This window comes from Pseudophryne corroboree, unplaced genomic scaffold, assembly GCF_028390025.1.
Source record: "Pseudophryne corroboree isolate aPseCor3 unplaced genomic scaffold, aPseCor3.hap2 scaffold_218, whole genome shotgun sequence".
Taxonomy (NCBI): Eukaryota; Metazoa; Chordata; class Amphibia; order Anura; family Myobatrachidae; genus Pseudophryne; species Pseudophryne corroboree.
The window spans coordinates 585943-601378 of record NW_026968826.1 but is presented as its reverse complement, the minus strand read 5'-3'; the positions used below and the strand labels follow the sequence as shown (position 1 = coordinate 601378).

The window sequence follows — 15436 nt, the reverse complement described above, 5'->3', positions numbered from 1 at the left end:
TTGTCTACTTAAATATTACCAAAATCTGATAACAAGGTCAATTAAGTCCCTGGGTGGGATTGAACCACCAACCTTTTGGTTAACAGCCTTACACACTAACTGATTGCGCCACAGCGACACTTTGCAAAAAGCACATACTGACAAAGACTAATAAGCATTCATCTAGAACGTTTCCTAGAAAAACTTTAAAAAGTCAATAATCTGGAGAGTTTTTGTAAGATGTTTCTTCCAGCAACCAATGAAGAAACACATTGGTACTTTCGCATGATGAGTGAGTGCTTCAGGATCTCTTGCACTTACATGTGCAGCAGAGTACTGCAATGGAAGCATGCTGGGCCCATAACCCAGAGGTAGGCAGATTGAAACTATCCTTTGCTATATGAATTTTTTTTTTTGTTCATTAAAGTAATCCAAAACTGGGATTGATATTTTAGCTTTTATTTTTACTTAAAGTACAATAACTTTTACCATTTTAATTTGTTTTAATAGTATATTGACAGTATTGTTTTCTTTCAAAAATCCACTTAATTTTCTTTACCCTATTATTAAAATGGTAATTGACAAAAACAAACTACATTGTCACCATAAGAGCAATACAAAATGTACAAGTGATATATTAAAATCATCTTTCCAGCTTGAATTTCAATGATGCATTGGGGCAACGATTTTGTGAGAAACATCTTCACCCTTAAATAAAGATTTTCTTAATTCCTTACCTGTGTGCTAATTAGATATCACCTTGTTTTCACATTAAACAGACTTCCACATGAGAAAGCAGCAAGGATGCAGTGGCGTTAATGTTTCCTGGTATCAACCTGTATTATTTCAGTAGATATTGAAATGAGGATGCATCTTGCTGCCTTTCCAATGAAGCAAGTTTAATTTAGTAATAGGTGAAAAACCATCCCTACAAATATGTTAATCAGATACTTGGCTTTGTGGACACTTTTCAGAGAACAAATTAGTTAGTATAAAAATAAAGCCAGAAAATGAAGAGCTGTTTAATCACTCAATTGGATTTTTCTGCCAGCATATTTCTTTTTCTCTGCAACCCACTGCCAAATTGTGCTTCCTAGCTGTTTTTATAAAATCACTGAATCAAATCTAACTCTGATTACATCAGAGAAGGCCAGGTACCCTACACCATAACAGGGGGTTTGAAATTTTGACTTGTCTACTTAAAGATCACCAAAATCTGATAACAAGGTCAATTAAGTCCCTGGGTGGGATTGAACAACCAACCTTTTGGTTAATAGCCTTACACACTAACTGATTGCGCCACAGCTACACTTTGCAAAAGTACATACTGACAAAGGCTAATAAGCATTCATCTAGAACGATTCCTAGAAACATTTTAAAAAGTCAATAATGTGGAGAGTTTTTGTAAGATGTTTCTTCCATCAACCAATGAAGAAACACATTGGTACTTTCCCATGATAAGTGAGTGCTTCAGGACCTCTTGCACTTACATGTGCAGCAAAGTACTGTAATGGAAGCATGCTGGGTCCATAACCCAGAGGTAGGCAGATTGAAACTATCCTCTGCTATATGCATTTTTTTTTGTTAATTAAAGTAATCCAAAACTGGGATTGATATTTTTGCTCTTTTATTTTTACTTAAAGTACAATAACTTTTACCATTTTAATTTGTTTTAAGAGTATATTGACAGTATTGTTTTCTTTCAAAAATCCACTTAATTTTCTTTACCCGATTATTAAAATGGTAATTGACAAAAACAAACTACATTGTCACCAGAAGAGCAATACAAAATGTACAAGTGATATATTAAAATCATCTTTCCAGCTTGAATTTCAATGATGCATTGGGGCAACGATTTTGTGAGAAACATCTTCACCCTTAAATAAAGATTTTCTTAATTCCTTACCTGTGTGCTAATTAGATATCACCTTGTTTTCACATTAAACAGACTTCCACATGAGAAAACAGCAAAGATGCAGTGGCGTTAATGTTTCCTGGTGTCAACCTGTATTATTTCCGTAGATATTGAAATGAGGATGCATCTTGCTGCCTTTCCAATGAAGCAAGTTTAATTTAGTAATAGGTGAAAAACCATCCCTACAAAGATGTTAATCAGATACTTGGCTTTGTGGACACTTTTCAGAGAACAAATTTGTAATCATAAAAATAAAGCCAGAAAATGAAGAGCTGTTTAATCACTTAATTGGATTTTTCTGCCAGCATTTTTCTTTTTCTCTGCAACCCACTGCTAAATTGTGCTTCCTAGCTGTTTTTTTATAAAATCACTTAATCAAATCTAACTCTGATTACATCAGAGAAGGCCAGGTACCCTACACCATAAGAGGGGGTTTGCAATTTTGACTTGTCTACTTAAATATTACCAAAATCTGATCACAAGGTCAATTACGTCCCTGGACGGGATTGAACCACCAACCTTTTGATTAATAGCTGAACACACTAACCGATTGCGCCACAGAGACACTTTGCGAAAAGTACATACTGACAAAGACTAATAAGCATTCATCTAGAACGTTTCCTAGAAAAACTTTAAAAAGTCAATAATCTGGAGAGTTTTTGTAAGATGTTTCTTCCAGCAACCAATGAAGAAACACATTGGTACTTTCGCATGATGAGTGAGTGCTTCAGGATCTCTTGCACTTACATGTGCAGCAGAGTACTGCAATGGAAGCATGCTGGGCCCATAACCCAGAGGTAGGCAGATTGAAACTATCCTTTGCTATATGCATTTTTTTTTTGTTCATTAAAGTAATCCAAAACTGGGATTGATATTTTAGCTTTTATTTTTACTTAAAGTACAATAACTTTTACCATTTTAATTTGTTTTAATAGTATATTGACAGTATTGTTTTCTTTCAAAAATCCTATTAATTTTCTTTACCCGATTATTAAAATGGTAATTGACAAAAACAAACTACATTGTCACCAGAAGAGCAATACAAAATGTACAAGTGATATATTAAAATCATCTTTCCAGCTTGAATTTCAATGATGCATTGGGGCAACGATTTTGTGAGAAACATCTTCACCCTTAAATAAAGATTTTCTTAATTCCTTACCTGTGTGCTAATTAGATATCACCTTGTTTTCACATTAAACTGACTTCCACATGAGAAAGCAGCAAGGATGCAGTGGCGTTAATGTTTCCTGGTGTCAACCTGTATTATTTCAGTAGATATTGAAATGAGGATGCATCTTGCTGCCTTTCCAATGAAGCAAGTTTAATTTAGTAATAGGTGAAAAACCATCCCTACAAATATGTTAATCAGATACTTGGCTTTGTGGACACTTTTCAGAGAACAAATTCGTTAGCATAAAAATAAAGCCAGAAAATGAAGAGCTGTTTAATCACTCAATTGGATTTTTCTGCCAGCATATTTCTTTTTCTCTGCAACCCACTGCTAAATTGTGCTTCCTAGCTGTTTTTTTTATAAAATCACTGATTCAAATCTAACTCTGATTACATCAGAGTAGGCCAGGTACCCTACACCATAAGAAGGGGGTTTGAAATTTTGACTTGTCTACTTAAAGATCACCAAAATCTGATAACAAGGTCAATTACATCCCTGCGTGGGATTGAACCACCAACCCTGTGATTAATAACCAAACACACCAACAGATTGCGCCACAGAGACACTTTACAAACGCACATACTGACAAAGGCTAATAAGCATTCATCTAGAACGTTTCCTAGAAAAACTTTAAAAAGTCAATAATCTGGAGAGTTTTTGTAAGATGTTTCTTCCATCAACCAACAAAGAAACACATTGGTACTTTCCCATGATGAGTGAGTGCTTCAGGATCTCTTGCACTTACATGTGCAGCAGAGTACTGCAATGGAAAAATGCTGGGCCCATAACCCAGAGGTAGGCAGATTGAAACTATCCTCTGCTATATGCATTTTTTTTTGTTAATTAAAGTAATCCAAAACTGGGATTGATATTTTTGCTCTTTTATTTTTACTTAAAGTGCAATAACTTTTACCTTTTTAATTTGTTTTAATAGTATATTGACAGTATTGTTTTCTTTCAAAAATCCACTTAATTTTCTTTACCCTATTATTAAAATGGTAATTGACAAAAACAAACTACATTGTCACCAGAAGAGCAATACAAAATGTACAAGTGATATATTAAAATCATCTTTCCAGCTTGAATTTCAATGATGCATTGGGGTAACGATTTTGTGAGAAACACCTTCACCCTTGAATAAAGATTTTCTTAATTCCTTACCTGTGTGCTAATTAGATATCACCTTGTTTTCACATTAAACAGACTTCAACATGCGAAAGCAGCAAGGATGCAGTGGCGTTAATGTTTCCTGGTGTCAACCTGTATTATTTCAGTAGACATTGAAATGAGGATGCATCTTGCTGCCTTTCCAATGAAGCAAGTTTAATTTAGTAATAGGTGAAAAACCATCCCTACAAAGGTGTTAATCAGAGACTTGGCTTTGTGGACACTTTTCAGAGAACAAATTTGTTAGCATAAAAATAAAGCCAGAAAATGAAGAGCTGTTTAATCACTCAATTGGATTTTTTTGCCAGCATATTTCTTTTTCTCTGCAACCCACTGCTAAATTGTGCTTCCTAGCTGTTTTTATAAAATCACTGAATCAAATCTAACTCTGATTACATCAGAGAAGGCCAGGTACCCTACACCATAACAGGGGGTTTGAAATTTTGACTTGTCTACTTAAAGATCACCAAAATCTGATAACAAGGTCAATTAAGTCCCTGGGTGGGATTGAACAACCAACCTTTTGGTTAATAGCCTTACACACTAACTGATTGCGCCACAGCTACACTTTGCAAAAGTACATACTGACAAAGGCTAATAAGCATTCATCTAGAACGATTCCTAGAAACATTTTAAAAAGTCAATAATGTGGAGAGTTTTTGTAAGATGTTTCTTCCATCAACCAATGAAGAAACACATTGGTACTTTCCCATGATAAGTGAGTGCTTCAGGACCTCTTGCACTTACATGTGCAGCAGAGTACTGTAATGGAAGCATGCTGGGTCCATAACCCAGAGGTAGGCAGATTGAAACTATCCTCTGCTATATGCATTTTTTTTTGTTAATTAAAGTAATCCAAAACTGGGATTGATATTTTTGCTCTTTTATTTTTACTTAAAGTACAATAACTTTTACCATTTTAATTTGTTTTAATAGTATATTGACAGTATTGTTTTCTTTCAAAAATCCAATTAATTTTCTTTACCCGATTATTAAAATGGTAATTGACAAAAACAAACTACATTGTCACCAGAAGAGCAATACAAAATGTACAAGTGATATATTAAAATCATCTTTCCAGCTTGAATTTCAATGATGCATTGGGGCAACGATTTTGTGAGAAACATCTTCACCCTTAAATAAAGATTTTCTTAATTCCTTACCTGTGTGCTAATTAGATATCACCTTGTTTTCACATTAAACAGACTTCCACATGAGAAAGCAGCAAGTTTGCAGTGGCGTTAATGTTTCCTGGTGTCAACCTGTATTATTTCTGTAGATATTGAAATGAGGATGCATCTTGCTGCCTTTCCAATGAAGCAAGTTTAATTTAGTAATAGGTGAAAAACCATCCCTACAAAGGTGTTAATCAGAGACTTGGCTTTGTGGACACTTTTCACAGAACAAATTTGTTAGCATAAAAATAAAGCCAGAAAATGAAGAGCTGTTTAATCACTCAATTGGATTTTTTTGCCAGCATATTTCTTTTTCTCTGCAACCCACTGCTAAATTGTGCTTCCTAGCTGTTTTTTATAAAATCACTGAATCAAATCTAACTCTGATTACATCAGAGAAGGCCAGGTACCCTACACCATAACAGGGGGTTTGAAATTTTTACTTGTCTACATAAAGATCACCAAAATCTGATAACAAGGTCAATTACGTCCCTGGGTGGGATTGAACCACCAACTTTTTGGTTAATAGCCTTACACACTAACTGATTGCGCCACAGCGACACTTTGCAAAAGCATATACTGAAAAAGGCTAATAAGCATTCATCTAGAACGTTTCCTAGAAACATTTTAAAAAGTCAATAATGTGGAGAGTTTTTGTAAGATGTTTCTTCCATCAACCAATGAAGAAACACATTGGTACTTTCCCATGATGAGTGAGTGCTTCAGGATCTCTTGCACTTACATGTGCAGCAGAGTACTGTAATGGAAGCATGCTGGGTCCATAACCCAGAGGTAGGCAGATTGAAACTACCCTCTGCTATATGCATTTTTTTTGTTAATTAAAGTAATCCAAAACTGGGATTGACATTTTTGCTCTTTTATTTTTACTTAAAGTACAATAACTTTTACCATTTTAATTTGTTTTAATAGTATATTGACAGTATTGTTTTCTTTCAAAAATTCACTTAATTTTCTTTTCTGTGTGCTAATTAGATAGCACCTTGTTTTCACATTAAATAGACTTCCACATGAGAAAGCAGCAAGGATGCAGTGGCGTTAATGTTTCCTGGTGGTAGTGGGGGACTGTGTTTGTGCTTTCCTCTGGTCAGCTCTGGTAAAAGTCAGATTTCTTTGTCTCAGATCTTCCTCTAGCCTTGTTCTTCTTTCGAGAGTTCCCTTGTGCTGCCTCAGTTGGATCTCCTTCACTTGACAGGGGCGTACCCGAGCAGCGACCCTCCCCAGCACTAGCCCAACTCCTACTTACCTGCCAGGTGAGATACTATGATCATGAAGGTGCTTCTCCCAGGGCAAGGCTCACCCATTGCACTCTGGGTGTGCTGCTCCTGCGATTTCCCCAAATGTGGGAAACTTGACTGCATAATTTGTGTTTCCCCTGGTCGGCTCTCGTATAATTCAGATCTCTTTGTCTCAGGTCTCTCTCCAGCCTAGTTTGCTGTCTGTTTCCACTTCTCTTTTCTTAAACCGCTCCCTTCTATGTCCTTGCGCACCTTAATTAAATCTAACTCTGATTACGTCAGAGAAGGCCAGGTACCCTACACCATAAGAGGGGGTTTGAAATTTTGACTTGTCTACTTAAAGATCACCAAAATCTGATCACAAGGTCAATTACATCACTGGGTGGGAACCTTTTGGTTAATAGCCCATGTAAGTGCAAGAGATCCTGAAGCACTCACTCATCATGGGAAAGTACCAATGTGTTTCTTACAAAAATTCTCCAGATTATTGACTTTTTAAAGTTTTTCTAGGAAACGTTCTAGATGAATGCTTATTAGCCTTTGTCAGTATGTACTTTTGCAAAGTGTCGCTGTGGCGCAATCAGTCAGTGTGTATGGCTATTAACCTAAAGGTTGGTGATTCAATCCCACCCAGGGACGTAATTGACCTTGTTATCAGATTTTGGTGATCTTTAAGTAGACAAGTCAAAATTTCAAACCCCCTCTTATGGTGTAGGGTACCCGGCCTTCTCTGATGTAATCAGAGTTAGATTTGATTAAGTGATTTTATAAAAAACAGCTAGGAAGCACAATTTAGCAGTGGGTTGCAGAGAAAAAAAATTATGCTGGCAGAAAAGTCCAATTGAGTGATTAAACAGCTCTTCATTTTCTGATTTTATGTTTATGCTAACAAATTTGCTCTCTGAAAAGTGTCCACAAAGCCAAGTCTCTGATTAACACCTTTGTAGGAATGATTATCCACCTATTACTGAATTAAACTTGCTTCATTGGAAAGGAAGCAAGATGCATCCTCATTTCAATGTCTACTGAAATAATACAGGTTGACACCAGGAAACATAAACGTCACTGCATCCTTGCTGCTTCCTCATGGGGAAGTCTGTTTAATGTGAAAACAAGGTGATATCTAATCAGCACACAGGTAAGGAATTAAGAAAATCTTTCTTTATGGGTGAAGATGTTTCTCACAAAATTGTTGCACCAAGGCATCATTGAAATTAAAGCTGGAAAGATGATTTTAATATATCACTTGTATATTTTGTACTGCTCTTCTGGTGACAATGTAGTTTGTTTTTGTCAATTACCATTTTAATAATAGGGTAAAGAAAATTAAGTGGATTTTTGAAAGAAAACAATACTGTCAATATACTATTAAAACAAATTAAAATGGTAAAAGTTATTGTACTTTAAGTAAAAATAAAAGAGCAAAAATATCAATCCCAGTTTTGGATTACTTTAATTAACAAAAAACAATGCATATAGCAGAGGATAGTTTCAATCTGCCTACCTCTGGGTTATGGACCCAGCATGCTTCCATTACAGTACTCTGCTGCACATGTAAGTGCAAGAGATCCTGAAGCACTCACTCATCATGGGAAAGTACCAATGTGTTTCTTCATTGGTTGATGGAAGAAACATCTTACAAAAACTCTCCAGATTATTGACTTTTTCAAGTTTTTCTAGGAAACGTTCTAGATGAATGCTTATTAGCCTTTGTCAGTATGTACTTTCGCAAAGTGTCTCTGAGGCACAAACAGTTAGCGTGTTCAGTTGTTAACCAAAAGGTTGGTGGTTCAATCCCACCTAGGGACGTAATTGACCTTGTTATCAGATTTTGGTGATCTTTAAGTAGACAAGTCAAAATTTCGAAAACCCCTGTTATGGTGTAGGGTACCTGGCCTTCTCTGATGTAATCAGAGTTAGATTTTATAAAAAAAACAGCCACGAAGCACAATTTAGCAGTGGGTTGCAGAGAAAAAGAAATATGCTGGCAGAAAAATCCAATTGAGTGATTAAACAGCTCTTCATTTTCTGGCTTTATTTTTATGCTAACAAATTTGTGCTCTGAAAAGTGTCCACAAAGCCAAGTATCTTATTAACACCTTTGTAGGGATGGTTTTTCACCTATTATTAAATTAAACTTGCTTCATTGGAAAGGCAGCAAGTGATGTCATCCAAGCAGTGGGTCAAGGTTGGCTTCAAACCTCGTCTGCTTATGAAAAGAGAAAAGGGGTATGCAGGGCATGGCGGCCTTTTGCGGTGCTTGGATGACCCCTAGTTCGCATTAAATAATGCAGTCGAGTTTCCCACATTTGGGGAAATCACAGGGGTCAGCATACCCAGAATGCAATGAATGAACCGCACCCTGGGAGAACAGTCTTCATGACCATGGTATCTCCTATGCAAAATAAGTATGATTTGGGATAGGGCTGGGGAGGGCCGCTGCTCAGGCACATCTCTGTCAAGTAAAGGAGATTCAACTGAGGCAGCACAAGGGAACTCTCATCTGGGGACAACAACTGCAGGGAGAACACATATTTTCAGATGAACATGGGAGGGCAGAAGGCTGCCTAATACTGAAGCACCCCCAAACAACAAACCAAATGCAACAACTAGTGCAAGCATTCCTGGGGGAAGGCCTGCAGCAGATGGATTTGCATATGGCGATGTCATCCAAGCAGTGGGTCAAAGTTGGCTTCAACCCTCGTCTGCATATGAAAAGAGAAAAGGGGCGTGCAGGGCATGGCGGCCTTTTGCGGCACTTGGATGACCCCTAGTTCGCATTAAACACCTCCACCCTCTGTCGGTGTGGGGCTCATGTTGGCTATGCCCCAGCCCCTGAAGGATTCAAGCTGATTTCTTGCAGCAGCTGGGCACTGTAACAGCTCCAGAGCTGCTCTGTAAGGCAAGTAAAAGGGTGTGGGCCCTGCAGCACTACCTGTAGTTTGCATTGTGCAAGACCCCTAGTTCGCATTAAACACCCCCACCCTCCTTCGGTGTGGGGCTCATGTTGGCCATGCCCCAGCCCCTGAAGCATTCACGCTGATTTCTTGCAGCAGCTGGGCACTGTAACAGCTCAAGAGCTGCTCTGTAAGGCAAGTAAAAGGGTGTGGGCCCTGCAGCACTACCTGTAGTTTGCATTGTGCATTGGAAGGCACAAAGTAAGCAGACGGGAGGAGAAGTCAGGATAGTGCACAAGGGTATAGACGGGAGGGGATCAAGAAAAAAGAAGTGGAAACAGACAGCAAACTAGGCTTCCAATGCACAATGCAAACTACAGGTAGTGCTGCAGGGCCCACACCCTTTTACTTGCCTTACAGAGCAGCTCTGGAGCTGTTTAATCACTCAATTGGATTTTTCTGCCAGCATAATTTTTCTCTTACGTCCTAGAGGATGCTGGGGACTCCGTAAGGACCATGGGGGATAGACGGGCTCCGCAGGAGACATGGGCACTTTAAGAAAGACTTTAGATCTGGGTGTGCACTGGCTCCTCCCTCTATGCCCCTCCTCCAGACCTCAGTTTACTACTGTGCCCAGAGGAGACTGGGTGCTTTTCAGGGAGCTCTCCTGAGTTTCCTGACAGAAAGTATATTTGTTAGATTTTTTTATTTTCAGGGAGCCTGCTGGCAACAGACTCCCTGCATCGAGGGGCGGAGGGGAGAGATGCACACCTACTTCTGTGAGTTGATAGGCTCTGCTTCTTAGGCTACTGTACAGCATTAGCTCCAGAGGGATCGGTACGCAGGTCTCACCCTCGCCGTCCGTCCCAGAGCCGCGCCGCCGTCCCCCTCGCAGAGCCGGAAGATAGAAGCCGGGTGAGTATGAGAAGAAAAGAAGACTTCAGAGGCGGCGGAAGACTTCATGATCTTCACTGAGGTAACGCACAGCAGTAAAGCTGTGCTCCATTGCTCCCATACACCTCACACACGGCAGTCAGTGTAAGGGTGAAGGGCGCAGGGGGGACGCCCTGGGCAGCAATATAGACCTCTCTTTGGCAAAATAAATATATATGCAGCTAGGCACTGTATATATATATAAGAGCCCCCGCCATTTTTTTAAGGGGGGGGGCTATTTGAGCGGGACAGAAGCCCGTCGCTGAGGGGGTGGGGCTTCTCCCTCAGCACTCCCCAGCGCCATTTTCTCCACAGCACCGCTGAGGGGAAGCTCCATGGACTCTCCCCTGCTTATACCACGGTAGAAAGAGGGTCTTAAAGAAGAGGGGGCACATAATTAGGCGCATATATATATGGAAATACAGCGCTACTGGGTAAACATAAAATGATTGTGTTTTTTTCCTGGGTCATATAGCGCTGGGGTGTGTGCTGGCATACTTTCTCTCTCTGTCTCTCCAAAGGGCCTTGTTGGGGAACTGTCCTCAGATAAGAGGATTCCCTGAGTGTATGGTGTGTCGGTACACGTGTGTCGACATGTCTGAGGTAGAAGGCTCTCCTAGAGAGGAGCAGGAGCAAATTAATGTGGTGTCTCCATCGACAACGCCGACACCTGACTGGATGGATATGTGGAATGTTTTAAGTGCTAATGTAAACTTATTACACAAGAGATTAGACAAAGCTGAAGCTAGGGAACAGTCAGGGAGTCAACCCATGCCTGTCCCTATGTCGCAGGGACCTTCGGGGTCTCAAAAGCGCCCACTATCCCAAATAGTTGACACAGATACCGACACAGATTCTGACTCCAGTGTCGACTACGATGATGCAAAGTTACAACCAAAATTGGCTAAATGTATTCGATATATGATTATTGCAATAAAAGATGTTTTGCACATCACAGAGTCCCCTGTCCCTGACACGAGGGTACACATGTATAAGGGAAAGAAACCTGAGATAACCTTTCCCCCCTCACATGAGTTGAACGAATTATGTGAAAAAGCTTGGGAATCTCCAGACAAAAAGCTGCAGATTCCCAAAAGGATTCTTATGGCGTATCCTTTCCCGCCAATGGACAGGATACGGTGGGAATCCTCCCCTAGGGTGGATAAAGCATTGACACGCTTATCCAAAAAGGTAGCGCTGCCATCCCAGGATACGGCTACCATCAGGGACCCTGCTGACCGCAAGCAGGAGGTTACCCTAAAGTCCATTTACACACATTCTGGTACCTTACTCAGACCGGCAATTGCGTCGGCCGAGGTTGTAGCGCGGTGGCAGCATGGACAGATACCTTATCAGCAGAGATTGAGACCCTAGATAAGGATGCTATGTTATTGACCATAGGGCATATAAAAGATGCTGTCCTATATATGAGAGATGCTCAAAGTGACATTAGTCTACTGGGTTCTAGAATAAACGCTATGTCGATTTCTGCTAGACGAGTCCTATGGACCCGGCAATGGACAGGTGATGCCGACTCAAAAAGGCATATGGAGGTTTTACCTTACAGGTGTGAGGAATTGTTTGGGGAAGGTCTCTCGGACCTTGTCTCCACAGCTACAGCTGGTAAATCAAATTTTTTGCCTTATATTCCCTCACAGCCTAAGAAAGCACCACATTATCAAATGCAGTCCTTTCGATCACAGAGAAACAAGAAAGTACGAGGTGCGTCCTTTCTTGCCAGAGGTAAGGGCAGAGGGAAGAAGCTGCACAACACAGCTAGTTCCCAGGAACAGAAGTCCTCCCCGGCCTCTACAAAATCCACCGCATGACGCTGGGGCTCCGCTAAAGGAGTCCGCCCAGTTGGGGGCACGTCTTCGTGTTTTCAGCCACATCTGGGTTCATTCGCAGGTGGATCCCTAGGCAATAGAAATTGTTTCTCAGGGTTACAAGCTGAAATTCGAAGAGGTGCCTCCTCGCCGGTTTTTCAAATCGGCCCTACCATCTTCTCCCCAGGAAAGGGAGATAGTGTTAAATGCAATTCACAAATTGTATCTTCAACAGGTGGTGGTCAAGGTTCCCCTGCTTCAACAAGGAAAGGGAAATTATTCGACCCTGTTTGTAGTCCCAAAACCGGACGGTTTGGTCAGACCCATATTAAATTTAAAATCCCTGAACCTATACTTGAAAAGGTTCAAGTTCAAGATGGAATCGCTAAGAGCGGTCATCGCCAGCCTAGAAGGGGGGGATTTTATGATATCTCTGGACATAAAGGATGCATACCTTCATGTACTCATTTATCCACCTCATCAGGCGTACCTAAGATTTGCGGTACAGTATTGTCATTACCAATTTCAGACGTTGCCGTTTGGTCTCTCCAGAATTTTCTCCGAGAATTTTCACCAAGGTAATGACGGAAATTATGGTGCTCCTGCGAAAGCAAGGTGTCACAATTATCCCGTACTTGAACGATCTCCTCATAAAAGCGAGATCAAGAGAGCAGTTGCTGAACAGCGTATAACTTTCATTGAAGGTGTTACAGCAAAACGGCTGGATTCTCAATATCCCGAAGTCGCAGTTGGTTCCTACGACTCGTCTGACTTTGCTTGGGCATTATTCTGGATACGGACCAGAAAAGGGTTTATCTTCCGATAGAAAAGGCCCAGGAACTCATGACTCTGGTCAGGAACCTATTGAAACCAAAACAGGTGTCAGTGCATCACTGCACTCGAGTCCTGGGAATGATGGTGGCATCATACGAGGCCATTCCCTTCGGCAGGTTCCATGCGAGGATCTTGCAATGGGACCTACTGGACAAGTGGTCCGGGTCACATCTACAGATTCATCAGTTGATCACCCTGTCCCCCAGGGCCAGGGTATCTCTCCTGTGGTGGCTGCAGAGTGCTCACCTTCTAGAGGGCCGCAGGTTCGGCATTCAGGACTGGATCCTGGTGACCACGAACGCGAGCCTCCGAGGTTGGGGAGCAGCCACACAGGGAAGAAATTTCCAAGGTCTTTGGTCAAGTCAGGAGACTTGTCTTCACATCAACATCCTGGAGCTAAGGGCCATATACAACGCCCTATGTCAAGCGGAGACCTTACTTCGCGACCAACCAGTTCTGATCCAGTCAGACAACGTCACCGCAGTAGTTCATGTAAACCGCCAAGGCGGCACAAGGAGCAGAGTGGCGATGGCGGAAGCCACCAGAATTCTTCGCTGGGCGGAGAATCATGTAAGCGCACTGTCAGCAGTGTTCATTCCGGGAGTGGACAACTGGGAAGCAGACTTCCTCAGCAGACACGACCTACATCCAGGAGAGTGGGGACTCCATCAGGAAGTCTTCGCACAGATTGCAAGTCGGTGGGGACTGTTCCAGATAGACATGATGGCGTCCCGCCTCAACAAAAAGCTACAGAGGTATTGCACCAGGTCAAGAGACCCTCAGGCAGTAGCTGTTTAAACAGCTCTTCATTTTCTGATTTTATGTTTATGCTAACAAATTTGCTCTCTGAAAAGTGTCCACAAAGCCAAGTCTCTGATTAACACCTTTGTAGGAATGGTTTTTCACCTATTACTGAATTAAACTTGCTTCATTGGAAAGGCAGCAAGATGCATCCTCATTTCAATGTCTACTGAAATAATACAGGTTGACACCAGGAAACATAAACGCCACTGCATCCTTGCTGCTTTCGCATGTGGAAGTCTGTTTAATGTGAAAACAAGGTGATATCTAATTAGCACACAGGTAAGGAATTAAGAAAATCTTTATTTAAGGGTGAAGGTGTTTCTCACAAAATCGTTGCCCCAATGCATCATTGAAATTCAAGCTGGAAAGATGATTTTAATATATCACTTGTACATTTTGTATTGCTCTTCTGGTGACAATGTAGTTTGTTTTTGTCAATTACCATTTTAATAATAGGGTAAAGAAAATTAAGTGGATTTTTGAAAGAAAACAATACTGTCAATATACTATTAAAACAAATTAAAATGGTAAAAGTTATTGTACTTTAAGTAAAAATAAAAGAGCAAAAATATCAATCCCAGTTTTGGATTACTTTAACAAAAAAAAATGCATATAGCAGAGGATAGTTTCAATCTGCCTACCTCTGGGTTATGGGCCCAGCATGTTTCCATTGCAGTACTCTGCTGCACATGTAAGTGCAAGAGATCCTGAAGCACTCACTCATCATGGGAAAGTACCAATGTGTTTCTTCGTTGGTTGATGGAAGAAACATCTTACAAAAACTCTCCAGATTATTGACTTTTTAAAGTTTTTCTAGGAAACGTTCTAGATGAATGCTTATTAGCCTTTGTCAGTATGTATGTTTGTAAAGTGTCTCTGTGGCGCAATCGGTTAGTGTGTTTGGTTATTAATCAAAGGGTTGGTGGTTCAATCCCACCCAACGATGTAATTGACCTTGTTATCAGATTTTGGTGATCTTTAAGTAGACAAGTCAAAATTTCAAACCCCCTTCTTATGGTGTAGGGTACCTGGCCTACTCTGATGTAATCAGAGTTAGATTTGAATCAGTGATTTTATAAAAAAACAGCTAGGAAGCACAATTTAGCAGTGGGTTGCAGAGAAAAAGAAATATGCTGGCAGAAAAATCCAATTGAGTGATTAAACAGCTCTTCATTTTCTGGCTTTATTTTTATGCTAACTAATTTGTTCTCTGAAAAGTGTCCACAAAGCCAAGTATCTGATTAACATATTTGTAGGGATGGTTTTTCACCTATTACTAAATTAAACTTGCTTCATTGGAAAGGCAGCAAGATGCATCCTCATTTCAATATCTACTGAAATAATACAGGTTGACACCAGGAAACATTAACGCCACTGCATCCTTGCTGCTTTCTCATGTGGAAGTCTGTTTAATGTGAAAACAAGGTGATATCTAATTAGCACACAGGTAAGGAATAAAGAAAATCTTTATTTAAG

At 40.3% G+C, this 15436-nt stretch overlaps 1 non-coding gene and 1 pseudogene across 1 annotated transcript; one reads left to right on the top strand and one right to left on the bottom strand.

Annotated features, from left to right (window-relative positions):
- The first annotated feature begins 6666 nt into the window (after positions 1–6666).
- Positions 6667–6829, top strand: LOC135007258 (U1 spliceosomal RNA). Its single transcript, XR_010207309.1, has one exon. It is a non-coding gene; the product is annotated as a U1 spliceosomal RNA (small nuclear RNA).
- Positions 6830–8899: 2070 nt separating this feature from the next.
- Positions 8900–9078, bottom strand: LOC135007469 (U1 spliceosomal RNA; annotated as a pseudogene).
- Between the last annotated feature and the right edge of the window lie 6358 nt (positions 9079–15436).